The sequence below is a fragment of the Phodopus roborovskii genome, unplaced genomic scaffold, assembly GCF_943737965.1.
Source record: "Phodopus roborovskii unplaced genomic scaffold, PHOROB, whole genome shotgun sequence".
Classification (NCBI taxonomy): Eukaryota; Metazoa; Chordata; class Mammalia; order Rodentia; family Cricetidae; genus Phodopus; species Phodopus roborovskii.
Window position 1 is genome coordinate 28,577,205 of NW_026126480.1, and position 14,733 is coordinate 28,591,937.

The following is a 14,733-nucleotide window of genomic DNA, read 5'->3' on the forward strand; positions in this document are numbered from 1 at the left end:
TTCCCTTGATCCATCAGCATGTTTGCTTTGGCTTCCACAGTCTGTATCAGTTATAATTCTCTAGGTTAAAAAAAGGTCTCTGTTTAACTCCCCCCCATTAAAGTAAGCAAACCAAATACTATGTTGTTTAATTAAATTCTAGATATGTGTGTTAAAGGAAAGTTGTTAAGTTTTAAAGAGTTCACCTCAGAGGTCTGTACATGTCACATTATGTACACATTAGACAGTATGGGCTCATGGTGTTTACCTGGGTTTCACACTGTTTGGCATATTCTGAAAGGTTGCTATAAAGATGACATCAGCAAGAATAAAAATATATTAATTAGCCAGTAAGATTTGGAAATGAATCCTGGTCTAGGTCTCCTACAACTATTTTAATCAAGCCTCATTGGGTTTCATATTATAAGCCTATTATACTCGAAAAGGTGTTCTGTTTCAAGACCTGAGGAATTTTATAAATTGTCAGCTAGGATTCATGAGGGCCAGCATCAGGAAGGTCAAGGATGCAGGCAGCCACTCTACCTGCTCCATAGAAACAGAGGATCACATCAGCTGGTCCTCGTACCCATCCGTCCTGTTTACTGTGAAAATTTAGGATGGTGTCATCATATGAGCTTTCCTCATTCCCCACCCTCTGACACTGTTACCTTCCTGCTTCAATGTCACCAACTTAATTAAAAAAGAACAAAAACAAAAAAAAAAAAACAAATATAATTGGCTGATGTGAGTTGTTTACCTGGAGTCTGATCATCATGTATTACAAACATGGCTTCAGATATCCAACATATTACTTGAGAAGAAAACATTGAAACATAAAAAAAAGGTACCTATGAGATTTACCAGCAGGTGAAGGAACCTGCCACCAATTCTGATGGCCTGAGTTCAGTCTCCAAGACCCACATGGTTCACACACACACACACACACACACACACACACACACACACACACACACACACGCCCACACTCAAATAATATGTAGGCAGAAGTCTCTGTCCTGCAAGTTGCTCCCAAGTAACCACACAGAGGTTTGATATTAATTATAAATGCTCAGCTAATATTTCAGGCTTGTTACTAGCTGGCTCTTACATTTAAATTAACCCATATTTCTTATCTATGCTTTGCCACATGGCTTGGTTCTTTTTCTCAGTATGGCCTGCCCATCTTGCTTCTTTCTGCATCTGCTGTGACTCCTCTAATCCACCCTTCTTCTTCCCAGCATTCTGTTTGGTTCTTTCCACCTAACTTTATCCTGTCCAGCTATTGACCAGTAAGCTTCTTTATTAAACCAATCACTGTGACTTATATTCACATAGCATAAAAAATTCCACATAAATAAATACAGCAAGTCGGGTGGTGGCGGCGCACACCTTTAATCCCAGCATTCAGGAGGCAGAGGCAGGTGGATCTCTGTGAGTTTGAGGCCACAGAGTGAGTACCAGGACGTGCTCCAAAACTACAGAGAAACCCTGTCTCAAAAAACCTAAATAAGTAAATACAGCAAAATAATAAAAAATAAATAAAAAGAATAAAGGATGACATCAGACAACCTCTAAGTTTAGCTTCCTATTTAGACACAAATTGCCCAGCTCTAAAGCCTTTTCTTAATGCAATTGCTCTCTGCTCATTCTTCATATTAAATTTGTGATTGAAGGCTTAAATCATAAATGGTCATACTTGCAGGAGAGATGGCTCAGTGGTTAAGAGCACTGTCTGCTCTTCCAGCAGGCCTGAGTTCAGTTCCCAGCAAACACATCGTGGCTCATAATTTGGCATACTCAGGACTTCATGTAATGAAAACTCTGGCTAGAGAAAAATCTCTGTCCAGCCAAAGCTCTCTCATAGTGGAAGGCACTGGGTGGTTTTAGTTGAATGACACTATCCAATCTAAATAAGTTATCTGTGTCCCACACTCCTTTTCTGTTGATCCTGACTGGTCCTTCTTAACCTGTGGCCTACTATCATTGTCCCATAGGGAGAATCATTGTGTGCATGAATGCATGTTCATGTGTGGTCAGGTACATGTATGTATGAAAGTGTGCATGCACATGAGTGTTCATGCATGTGAAAGCAAAAGGAACTTCTTGATTGTCACCCTCAGGAACACCATCCATCGCCTTTGAGAAAGAACATCTCACTAGCTTAGAGATCACTAGTTCAGGTAGACTAGCTGTCCAGTGAGCCTCAGGGATCCTACTGTCTCCACCTCCCAAGACTAGGGTACAAGTGCATGCTACTTCCCATGATGGCTCTCCTACCTTGAATATGATTTTTGCTACATTCCATTGCTACTTCCAACCCATGAGACCTGCCTTGGATGTTGTGCATAGTGGAAGCCCTTTGTCTTTAAGAGGAATCTATGCTGTCCCTCAGTACAGACTCTGATCCCCTTCACTCCACTCCATCCTTCTAGAGAATAGGGACAGAATTTGACTCTTCACAGAGTCAAATAATTTAAAGACACATTATAAAACTGTAATCCTTCCCCAGCATAGCTATGTTCTGAGGCAATGATTTCTAATTCTGTGCTTAGGGGAGCCTTACTCCATTCATCAACAACAGTCTCAGGGGATACACAGCCCTTACTTCACTGACACAGTGACACCATCTAAGGAAAGATTCAAGCTCTCAGAAAGCTAGAGTAGACAGAGGGAGTGTCAAGGAGAGAGGGGAGAGATGAGAGACCCTCATACCTCTACCGTGAGTATGGCCCCAATGGCCAAAGATGCCTCACTAGGCCACCTGTAGGTCCTACCTACTGCCACATGTGCCTTCCTCAATTTTTCTACATGAGAGACTAATAGGGCATTCAGTATCCAAGCTCTGTATTTTGTCCACAGACTTGCTCCAACCACAGCTTGAGAGAACTTAGTCATAACTCCCCCAGAGAAGGGAAATCACCCCATCAGAGACTATGTGGTCTAAGAACTATGGTCAACTTGTACAGGGACAGAGAAGATCATTGTATCACATGTTAAGGGATTTAGACTTGTTCTAAAAAGTAATGCTATTACAGAGGTTAATGCAGAGCAAATACTGAGTCAATCACACATTTTTAAATGATCACCTTGACAGCAGAATGAAAAATGTGCTAAAGGAATATGTGTAAAGGGAAATTGGGAAGGGCTTAGAGAAACCTCTTCTTTGTGGGATTTGGTGAATTAATGACTAAGCAAGGGAGACAGGGTTGGGGGGGGTCACTAAAGGAAGACTTCTGGGATTTTAACTTGACAAAATGGGGTCTATGGTTTCAGCACTTACCAAGAAGGACAGATTTAGAGGTGGGAATATTGTTTCACTCAGTGGCCATGCTCATTCAGGTTAAAGTACTAGTTGTTAAATATTAATGTCTAGTTTATCTAATATCAACATGTAACACTGAATAATTAGTCAGAAACTTAAGTCTGAGCTCAGAGAGAAATCAAGACTTTGAATGTGGTGTAGGTAATTATCAATCCAAGAGGTTGCTGAGATGGGTGAAGAGAGCACAGGAATGAGAAGATCAGCAGGTTTCTGAGGACAGGCTCTTGAAGAGATGTAATATGCTTAAGGGTTACAAAGAAGGAGGAGAGCCCGTGAACATAAAGGAGAAAGACGGGCAGCGCAGTATCAGAACCAGGGAACAATCCTAACCGAACAGCACCACTGAGACCAGCACCGTCGAGAAGAGCTGCACAAGAATTCAAAGACCCATTACATATAGTGGCAGAATATTTAGGCCCTTGTCTCCCTCGTCCCACCAATATTCAGCTGAGTGCATGGATTGATAGCTGCTGGCTGAGCCACAACATATGAAAGGATAGAGGCAGGTCTACACTTTCAATAAATATGAAAGATTCAGGGCTGTGACCTATGACGGAAGGAGGGGCTTGAGCAATGTGGCAAACTCTCATGTGCTCTGCCCAACAGTCAGTCCCCTCTCCAGGTACCACCCCCATCCATTGTCATACAAGCCCGTTTAAATTGCTGTGAGTACCTGATGGTGGTGGCACCCGCCTTTAATTCCAGCATTCAGGAAGCAAAGGCAGGCGGATCTCTGTGAGTTCTAGACCAGCCTGGTGTGCAGAGTGAGTTCCAAAAGGGAAAAAAAGGAATACCTGTGTGCCCAGTACTAGGGCAGGAGTTATGGCTGGAGCAAAATCATCTTCCTCCAGGCCATCAGAAAGCTCCACTTTACTATCTCTAGGTTTCCTGATCATCTGTGATAATCTATGGTTATTCGGCAACTGTCAATGCTGCCTCCACCCAAGGGAAGACTGCAGAATTCTGCTCCCCTGAAGTTGAGCATGGTCCCTGTTACTTGTCTTATCCCCCAAAATGGAAGTAGGCAGAATGCCAACCTGTTTCAGGATACTTAACCTGCTCTCACTTCTCTGTGACAGTCTGCCACAACAGTAGAGAAAGCACACACTAGAGAGTCACTGTCGTCAGAAGCAAAGCCTTAGCAAAATAGAAGTGAGCCCAGAGCTGCCCCCTGCCCAGAACCTGCAGACCCAAGGAAGGAAAATGCATGTTGGTGTAACTTCCTGAGACCTGAGAGTTTCCTGTTCATGCAATGTTACCATAGCAACAAATAACTAGTGATAATGTGATCTCCCTCTTAGCAAAACTAGCTTCAAATACTTGGCAGCAAACTATAACCTAACAGGATTTACTAATGCTAACACTTTGTGTTTTCAAAGTATTTAGTTTCATTTGTTTGTGGAACTTAAAACTCGTTTTAAAGCTGGAGTTGAGATAGAAGGCTTCATGTTGAATTAACATTGCTTTCCTTTTTAAAAATGTTAAGAGTTTTCAGAAATAGTGCTAGAGCACCTACCTACCTACCTACCTACACACACACACACACACACACACACACACACACACACACACACACCATGTACCAAGCCCTGCTTCCCATCTGTAGTACTGAAAAAGAAAGTAAAAACAATGTAAGACAAAGGTGAGCCACTTGAGCCAAAGTTTAAGAAATAATACATCAAGATGATTGATCATGGAAAGAGGAAGCCAAAACGTCCCATATGGGCAGGGCATGCAGTGTCTCCTTACCTAAAAGGAAGCAGACAGAGCCCTCTGGGAAACTCACTTTCGGAGCTGAAGGTAATGCATCCTGCTTCCAGTTCTTTTACGCTGCCATCAATCAGATCCTTAGTTTCCTCATCTACGAAAAGCAAGCAATACAGTCCTGTGTGGGTTCTGGTAAGCAAGTGGGAGAGAGTAAATGTGCGAGAGATGCGTGTTCAGGGGCAAGGCAAGGAAGACCATGAAATCCCTCACCCATCCAGTGGTAGTCAGGCCTGGCATGGCCAATAGGTTGCATACACCATGGTCAGAAGGACTGCCTGTTTCGTTTTTGCAACCTTTTCTCATCCAACTACAAGAGACTACTGCAAACCGGGAGGTGGAGGGGAAGACATGGGAGTTGTGGGCAGGAGAAAGATTTGCAGACACTAAGATCCAGCCTTTTGTTGGGATCCGGTCTTTTTGTTCGCATCTTACCAACTCTTTACCTGTTCCAGGTCCATATAGGAGCTGGGTACTGACAAAGAGGAATGTCCTAAAATAAGACAAGTTTTGCCCTCTGGGGCTGCAGGCTGGGCAAAAAAAGGACCTAGCCCACTGTTGACTTGACAGGTCCAGATCTTCTAGCAAGCTGAGTAGTGAAACTGATGTAAGAGTGTGACACCTAAAATCTGTACCTTGGAAAACCTCCCAGAGTCTCAAAGCAGGGGTTGTTTTATCATTTATTTACCTTTGCAGATATTCCATACTGAAAAATGTTCCATAGCATTTTAAGCCATTACTAGTTGTAAGCTCCCCCCATCTAACACTAATATGTCAGCATTTGGTGCCTCCTTCTGACAGTGTCAACAGGGAGGTGAATCTTGAGGGGTCCAGTTGGTGGGAGGCACACTCAGTCTTCTTCCTCCTTAGTGGGACATGTTACTTACTCACCAGCTCCCTGCCACAGCTCCAAGAGAGTTCATTCTTTTTTTATTCCCTGGCAACCTGGGTGGAACAGGGTCCCAGGAAAACCCATGCATTGGCAATCTAGTTCCGTGCCACTCCAGGATCAACCTGGGATTAGTGACAATAAATAGCATGAGGGCAGAATTTTCTAGATATCAGTCTTTGCCTCAATGATCTGGTCTTCCTTGAATAGTGTGTCTAGTTTATGTGAGCCTGATGATTTCCGAGTTCTCCGTTTCTTCCTTCATCAGACAAAGGTTTCATTTATCCAGGGCAGGAGTATGTCCAGATTGCCAGCCTTATTACCAAGGTTCTCAGGCTGAAGCCAGGCAGACCAAGGAAAGGGAAGCGAGGCTCAAAGGCATTGGTTAACAGCTAGTCTGACCACCAGGTGGCGCTTTGCTTCTGAATAGTGTCCTGTGCTTTCAGGCTACCGTGTAACAAATAAGCCTGTTGGTATGGCCTAGCCAGTAAGCCTGATGGCGATCCCCAGAATCCACATAAAAGCTGGCTGGGGTGCACATCTGTAATCCCAGCACTCCTGTTACAAGATGGGAAATAGAGTCAGGAGGGTAGCCCAGAAGCTCACCAGCCAGCTGGCCTAGAGTACACTGCTTGGCACAAAAAAAAAAAAAAAAAAAAAAAAAAAAAAAAAGACCCTGCCTGAACAAGGTGGAAAGCAATAACCCAGGCTGAGAGATGTCCTCTGATGCCCACACTCACAAGCACATAGTGGCACACACCTGAACATTGGGTGGGCATGGGGTGCACTAATAATAAATCCAAATTTTTATATAAAGTTCCCTTTCCCTGTGAAATGTAAACTGTAGTCATTAAAGGTGCCAGGAGGATCAGGCAATAGAAAATTAAGAAAGAATTAACAAACGCTGGCAGCTTCCTACGTTTCAAGCAATGAGATAGGGAATATTTATAACCATGGCTCCTAGTTTCTCATCTTAACAAGTAGGTTTCATGTATTTTTTGGCAAGTTTCTTGTTTCTGACACTCAAAACCAATTCTACCACCTTTCTCACCCTTTGAGGGGGCCTCTGGGAAAACCACTGGTGCTATTGTGATGGGTCACTGAGAAACACAGAGATGGGCTCCATTCCCTGTTGTGTTATACTGGCCAACAGGAAAGAGGACTTCTTTTATCCAGTATGAATGATGTCTTAACCAAGAAAAGAAATCTGAACACAGCTATAAGATGGCCATCTGTCAACTAATGAGGCCTGGGATTCAGCCTGGCCTCATAGCATTACAAGGAACCATCCATGCCAATACTAATGGATGTGGCTAAACTTCAGAGCTGTGAGACAATACATCCTAGGGTCTAAGTCTCATAGCCTGTGTCTTTTTGCTATAGCCCAGGTAGCTCAGTCAGTAGAACATGAGACGCTAAATCTCAGGGTTCTGGGTTCATGGCCCAAGTTGGGTACCAAAATGTAAATAGAGTTCTTAATTGGTCTAGATAATCAAAAGCCAGAGTCACATATAGAGGAAAACGCTAAGAGATCAAAGAGAAGGAACAAGTGACTGACACACCTTACCTCCTTAGTGTCTCAGCAGATAAGAGAGCGATTTCCTCTTTCTCCCCACTTATGTTTCTGCCCAGCTGCCTCACTTCCTGTCTGTCTGTACAGACCTTCAGACCTCTATGGTTAGCTAGTGGCAAACTCCATTCTCTGACCCTCAGACAGGCTTTATTTGTACAAGCAAGATATAACTACAGTTTCTTTGATGAAGGCTAAGAACCACTAATGTTTGGGACTAAAGAGAAGTACATAGAATGCAGTTATAAGTTATACTGGTTTAGGAAAGTGGCAGAAGTTTCTTCTCTAAGGTCTATGATCTTATCACCCCCAGGTAGTTGGTTCGGTTTACAGAACTAGGCATGAATTTTCTCCTACTGAGTGGGTCTTAAACCCAATTAGACAGCTGTTGGTTGCCCCCACCCCCCACCCCAAGTTACTATTGCACCCTTGGGAACATCTCCCTATGCCGGTTATTGTGATTTGTAGGATTTACAGCTGAATAGGATTATTGATTGTTTGTTCCCTTGTCCATTTGCAGAGATGCAGATATTATGATAGCTAGTCCTCATCAAGGAGTCTTTCAGGTCTGTTCCAACTCAATTCTTCCAAATTTTGTGTTTGAAATACATGATATCTTCATCAATAGGGTCTTCCTTTCAAATTCTGGCAGAGGTGGGCAACAAAAGTCAGTGGCAATAGCCAACATTATTTGGAGGTGCTCTTTGGTTTCCTTGGCCAACTCTAAATTGTCTACAGTGCTTATATATTTATTAGTAGTGTCCATATATCTGTGTATCTATAGCATTTTAGTGTCCATGGTGTGGAAGATGGAATCCAGGATCTTGCACATGCTGGAAAAACACTCTACTGCACACATGCTGAATTTTGTGCTGAACCTTATTATTAATGTTGAAAGTTTTAGGTTTGTAAAAAGTAAGGTTTTTTTCTCCTGCCGCCTAGTCTTGTCCCGCCACCGCACCAGCTCCAATTAACTCACAAAGACTCTGTATTTGATATGATGCTGTTGGCCAGGTACTAGTTTCTTATCGGCTAGCTCTGCCTTAATTATTAAACCATTTCTGCTAATCTAGTATTTCCACATGGTCTTCTCTTACCGGGAAGCTGGCAGGCATTCTGCTTTTTCCAGACTCTCCATCTTGACTCCCCTCCTTCCTCCTTCCTCTTTCCTCCTTGTCTCCTAGTCCCTCCTATCTTCCTTTCCTATTGGCCAACAGTGCTTTATTCATTAACCAGTATGAGAAGCATATATTCATAATGGCATCTCCCATCATCTTCTCTTTTCTGTCTAAATAAAAAGAAGGGTTTTAACCTTAACATAGCAAAATATATTACACAACAGTTATCAAGTAAGAATCACAGTTAACAATGTTTAGACCATTAATATTTAGCAAGATTTGAAGAAAATATTCCATCATCTATCCTATCTTTGTGTGTCTAAAGTCTAAGTAACTTATCTTTAATACTAAGGAAAACTATAACCATAACTATCTGCCTTCAACTCCTTCAAAGACCAAAGAAGGATAGTATATAAACTCTAGAAATGACAGAGACATATGTTTCATTTTGTTCTTCTAAATTGATCTCTCTCTCTCTCTCTCTCTCTCTCTCTCTCTCTGTGTGTGTGTGTGTGTGTGTGTGTGTTGTGTGTGTGTGTGTGTGTGTGCACGCATGCATATTTAAAGAGGCAGTGAACTTGGTCATACTCACAGTTGAAAAACAATTTATTCTCTGCAGTGTTTAGCAGCTTAAAATTATATTCAGTTCCTTCATCTCAAGGATATATAAATTCTATAGATTCTGTACATCAGGAATCAACTAGAAATCTGTGCAAAACTTGTTCACAGAATTTAGGTTCTCTTTTTATTTCCCTCCATGTGTTTTTGTTCATACAATGAGACATCCACTTAATTTCATTCTTTCCTCACACATGAAGATAACTCTAATTTCTGTCTACTTTAGTTTCTTACAAGTACTCTTATATTTTTTTATTGTAGATGGTTAATCATTGATATCTGTTGTAATATCAATTTGCTTGTTTACTTGTTTGGTTTTGAGACACGTCTCACTATATAGCTCTGGATGATCCAGATCTCACTATATAGACAAGACTGACCCTTAACTCATGGTGATTTCCCCTACCTCCTTTGCGCTGGAATTGGAGGCATGCACCACTACATCTGGCCCAGAATGCTGATCTTACAGAAACCACTCCATTACAATAATTCTGTTCCTATCTATCAACTATTTGATGAAATTCTTCCAGCCTTTGGCATGCACTATCTACATATAAACTTTAATTAAATTAAAAAAACTCTCCATATGCTACTGTATAATAAAATGCCAAAGGGGTACCTAGAGTACTGTAAAGGGGTATTTTCTATTTGAGTCAGTGCACAAGCTCCAGTATGAGTTTGTTCTGCCTCAGACCATTGTTGCTGGCTGGAGCCAAACATGTTGACAGTAGAAATCAAGACAGAGGATTTGCAAAGAGCTGTGTATTCCTTTAGCTGGAGCTACTTCCAGAATGAATGTGTGACAGTGAGCACAGTGACTAACAGCTAAGAATTATGCCCAAGTAAATCTAGGTTCAAATGCTCTTTCAATCATTTCCTGCCTGTACTGAGCTTGGTCATCTGGCTGGAATTCTTAGTGTCAACATTCACATTAGTAAAATGGTGATGATAATAGTGACTTCTACATAGTCTTTTATGATGTGAGTTGGCTCAATGTAAAAGGACTAAAATATAGCTAAGTCCAGTATCTGGTCAATGTGGTGGTTCAAATGAGAATTGCCCTCCTAGACCCATATACTTGATTGTTTGGTCCCCAGTTGGTAGAACTAGAACTGTATGGGAAGGATTAGAGTGTCTGGTTTTATTGGAAGAAGTGTATCACTGTAGATGGGCTTGGAGGCTTCAAACGTCCATTCCAGGTTCAATCTCTCCCCACTGCTCTCTCTGCCTCTCCTTTATGGATAAGATATAAGCTCTTAGCCACTTGTCCAAGAGGACCATGCCTGTCTACCTGTTGTCACACTTATCACCATGGTGGTGGTCATAGACTCTACTACCCTTTAGAACCATCAGTCTATCTTTGTGTGTTATATGCCTCTCAAGAATTATCTCATGTAAACTATCCTGCAAACAAAATCTTTAGAATTTATCATTTTCATTTTACAAATAAAGTGAGGAATGGGACAAGGGGGGTCGTCCAGGAAGAGACAGGTGTTGCAGGCAAAACTGAGGCTCACACCAATGAGCTCTCTGTGGCTCTGGAGCAAGGGTCTTAGCTATGAAGCTGTGTGGTCCTTCAGCTGTCATATAGATGAAAATGAGGTGTGCAGACAGAAAAGGGGAGCAGGTTAGCTGCAGAGAACTTATGAAGATTCCCTCTCTTCTCCTGTTCCACCTGGAGTAGTCCACAAACACTGGGAAGGTTATACACAATCTTTTTCCTAGCTGGCTGTCCCTTCTGGAAGCTTGCACCACTTTCTGCCCTCTCCACTGAACATCTCCTCCCCCGACAGCATCATCCAATTCCTGGAGTTATCTGCTCAACATTCTCCTCACCCAGGGGCCAAGTTCAACTGCTCTGTGCTGAGTCCTGGGTAGGACTGTCACAGAGGGCAGATTCTTCGAGCCTCCTTTCCTACATAGACCTAGACAACTGTGTCCTTCACAGTATCAGGTAAGACAAAGTGTGTATGTGTGTGTGTGTGTGTGTGTGTGTGTGTGTGTGTGTGTGTGTGTGTGTCTGCCCCTCTGCCCGACTTTGTGCATCTATATATTCCATAAAATCCATAAACTTGAGAATCCAGTTTTAAGTTCTGGGAATGCCACCTTCAAATTACATGGCCTTGGTCAAACCACTTAACTTCTTTGACATTTCCTTTCTTTAACTACAATATCATGGTGGGCATGTTGGTGGTTGGGATACCTGGAAACATACATGAGCTGTGATTGGCACAGTGGCCAGCTCATAGACGGTGACTGATGTGTTAGTGAATGAGTAGGGAAGACAGAGAGAGTCACTGCTTCTCTTTCTTTAAAGTGAATACCTTTAACCTAGAAAGGCTTGATCTAAGCAAGCATGAGGACCTGGATTTGATTTCCAGTACCAATATAAAAGTCGAGATAAGCTGCCCTATGGCATGTGCCTTGTGTTTGTTAGTGTTAACTGGATAAAAGCTAGGTCACTGTAAAGAAGGAAGGAACCTCCACTGTGAAAATGCCTTCATCAGATTGACTAGTAAGCAAATCATGATTAATGATTGATGTAAGAGGACCCAGCTCACTATGGGTGGTTCCACCCCTGGGCATCTTGCCTGGTACTAAAAATAAGCTGGGAAAGCCATGAGGAACAAGCCAGCAAGCAGCATTCCTCTGTGGTTCTTGCCCCTGTCTGTTAAGGAACATTTTGCATTCAAAGGCTTATTGAACACATTTGATTCCAGAAACCTCTCAAGGTACTGCATTCATGAGTCTAGAATCCTGGGTCCAGAACCCCGTTAAGTCCACATAGCCAAATTGCCTCCAGAATACACTTCAAAGCATTTCAAAACATTGGACTTTAAAATCATTTCATCGTGTCTTCAGAGTGTATCCTCCAAGAGGGTCAACCTTCCTCCAGTGGACAGGGTCTAAAACCACATACGGAACCCTGATAATAAGTTTCTCATAAACGAAAGAGAAATTGTTCTATGGTTCTGACATTCTATAGACACAGTAGATTTTCTCTTTCCAGTTTCCATTTCCCAGTTTTTTTTTGAAATGTGACAAGGGAAGAATTTAACATTGCTTTAGATATTTAGTGTCTGTCCACAAACACTATGGTGAATCGATAGAAGTGTGTGTGTGTGTGTGTGTGTGTGTGTGTGTGTGTATTGCTATGTAGATATATAGCCACAGATAGTGATATATAGAGATGTAATTTTTAGATATTGATACACAGTTATAGAAATGGACACAGCTATTAGAGAGAGGTCTGCACAGCTCAGGAAGACAAACAGAAATACTTAGATACAGATGGCTTTTAAAGCTGTAATGTGCCCTGTGGTGGGTGCTGTATCTATTTCAATGCAAAAGTTGCTCTTCGCCATCTATTTCAGGTGTCAATCCCCAACTCTTCCCTCTAATCCTGCTTGCAGAGCTTAATATTGTATTTCTTTACGTCAGGTTTCATTGCTCCATTTCCCCAGAGAGAGAATTAGCCAGAATAGGTCCTACTTCCAAGTACTTACCTGTGCTGGGCCTTGCAGAATGTCAGTTGTTCATTACCATCATTGCTTAGGTCAATAGTTGTTGTTGGTCCATCTGTGTTTAAAAGTAAGGTTAAGCAAATTGCTCCAAGTTACATAGATGGTGAATAGAGGTCCTGGAATTTGAACTTGTGTTGTTTGATTGCTAAAGGCTCCCCTCTTGGCTTCCCTTAGTTGACCTCATCTAGGTACTCCTGTGTTTGCAAACTCACATAACAAACATGAAATCAGAACTGCAAACTATTTGTAAATGAGTATCATTATTTCGTCTCTATTTGAACAAGAAAGTTGCCATGGAAAACTAACACAGACTGAGTGACTTGACAGAAACTTATTTTCCTAAAGTTCTAAATATTGAGAGTCTAAGATCAATGCTTGATGCTTCTTTTCTTGACTTATAGATGAGTGTTTTCATGTTCACATAGCATTTGCCTCCAACTTGTGTCTGAACACTAACCTCCTTCATTTTGTTTTTGACACTGCCTTCCTCTGTATCCATGGGTGACCTCAAACTCACAGAAAAATCTGTCTGTGTCTACTTTCCAAATTCTGGAATTAAAGGTGTGCACTATTAATGCCTGCTTCCTTTGTTAAAAAGGAGGCAAACTGTAATGTATTACAATGGCCTCATATTTAATTCAATTACTTTTGAAACTACCAGCCTCCAATTACAGTCACATTATGAAATATTGGGGTTAGTACTCCCACATATACTTCAGGAGAAGGCACAAAATCAGCCTGTTTTAAAATGTTACTACTATATTTCCTCATTCTAGCTCATCCCTTTGTTTAAGTCAGTATCCACTATTTGTTTATTTGACTATTTCTTTTGCAGTGCTAGAGGCTGGACCCACATCCACAGATAAGTGTCTTATCACTGAGCTGTGTGCCTAGCCCTTCTGACTATTTATTAAGTGGCTGTTTGCCTTGCCTTTGTGAAAACACTATTTAAGGAGGACCCTGAGGTCATTCAGACATCTATGTAGACATATAGCCTTTGTAGAAAAGAATAGCCAATGGGATCCTGCACCCAGCATCTGCCCTTGTAGCACATTCCCTTCCACAGTGGAACTAAAGGATGCTGCATTTCCCAAGAAGCCAACAATTTCTATTTGTCATCAGTTAAGACTACCCCATTCAGTCTTTGATATCTCATCTAAACCTCCAATTATGTGATCTTTCAAATACAGAATTCAGTTTTGTTTTGTTTTTGTTTTGGAGAGGGTAATCTTGCCATGTAGCATGGGCTCTCCTAGGATTGGTTTTATCATCTAGGCTGTCCTTGAACTCATGATCTCACTGAAATGTCAGTGGTGATCCATGCCCTTGGAGCTGCTGCTTAGAACTTTGTCCTAGGGGAGATTTTGGGGCGTCATAGTGTCAGTAGGAAGGAGCTAAGACACTACCACTATCTGCTCTGAGGATGGTGTATGGCTGTAGGAATCCATAGGGAAGTCCACAAAACCCAGGGGAAGGTCAAAATAACATAAGAGCAGAGGGGCAGGATGAGATGAGGAGACTACCCTCATTTCCATGTCTCTGGATATCAGCTTCATTTATTTCACATATAATAATCATAATCTCGGGAATTTCCCCTAACTTTTCATTTTATGCCTATTCCAATAGGAGACAGTCTGAGCTACTCTTTGGTACCAAACACACTGATAGACAGACGGACAGACAGATGGACGGACACACACACACACAATTTTGAGAGGGACTGTGATTGCTCTAGCTTCTGTTAAAAACTCACAGGGATGACTATTGAGATTTTGACCCATCATCAGCTTTTGGGGGTGGGATTTGATGAAGATATGATAGTTTTCATGGAAACTACAGGATTGGCCTTGACAGGAAAAAAAGGTCTCCAGAGTAAAGGTAACTTGTCCCATCAGCAGGATTTGCACACTGGATGGCTACATGACTACCACCCTAGAATCAAATCAGAG

At 41.9% G+C, this 14,733-nt stretch overlaps 1 protein-coding gene across 1 annotated transcript in view; it reads left to right on the plus strand.

The window, feature by feature from the left end:
* Positions 1 to 11,070: 11,070 nt before the first annotated feature.
* Positions 11,071 to 14,733, plus strand: part of Acsm1 (acyl-CoA synthetase medium chain family member 1) — a 29,281-nt gene continuing 25,618 nt past the window's right edge. Inside the window, exon 1 of the mRNA XM_051192802.1 lies at positions 11,071 to 11,214. The gene's annotated coding sequence lies outside the window, so the exon portion shown is untranslated. The remainder of the gene's footprint in view (positions 11,215 to 14,733) is intronic.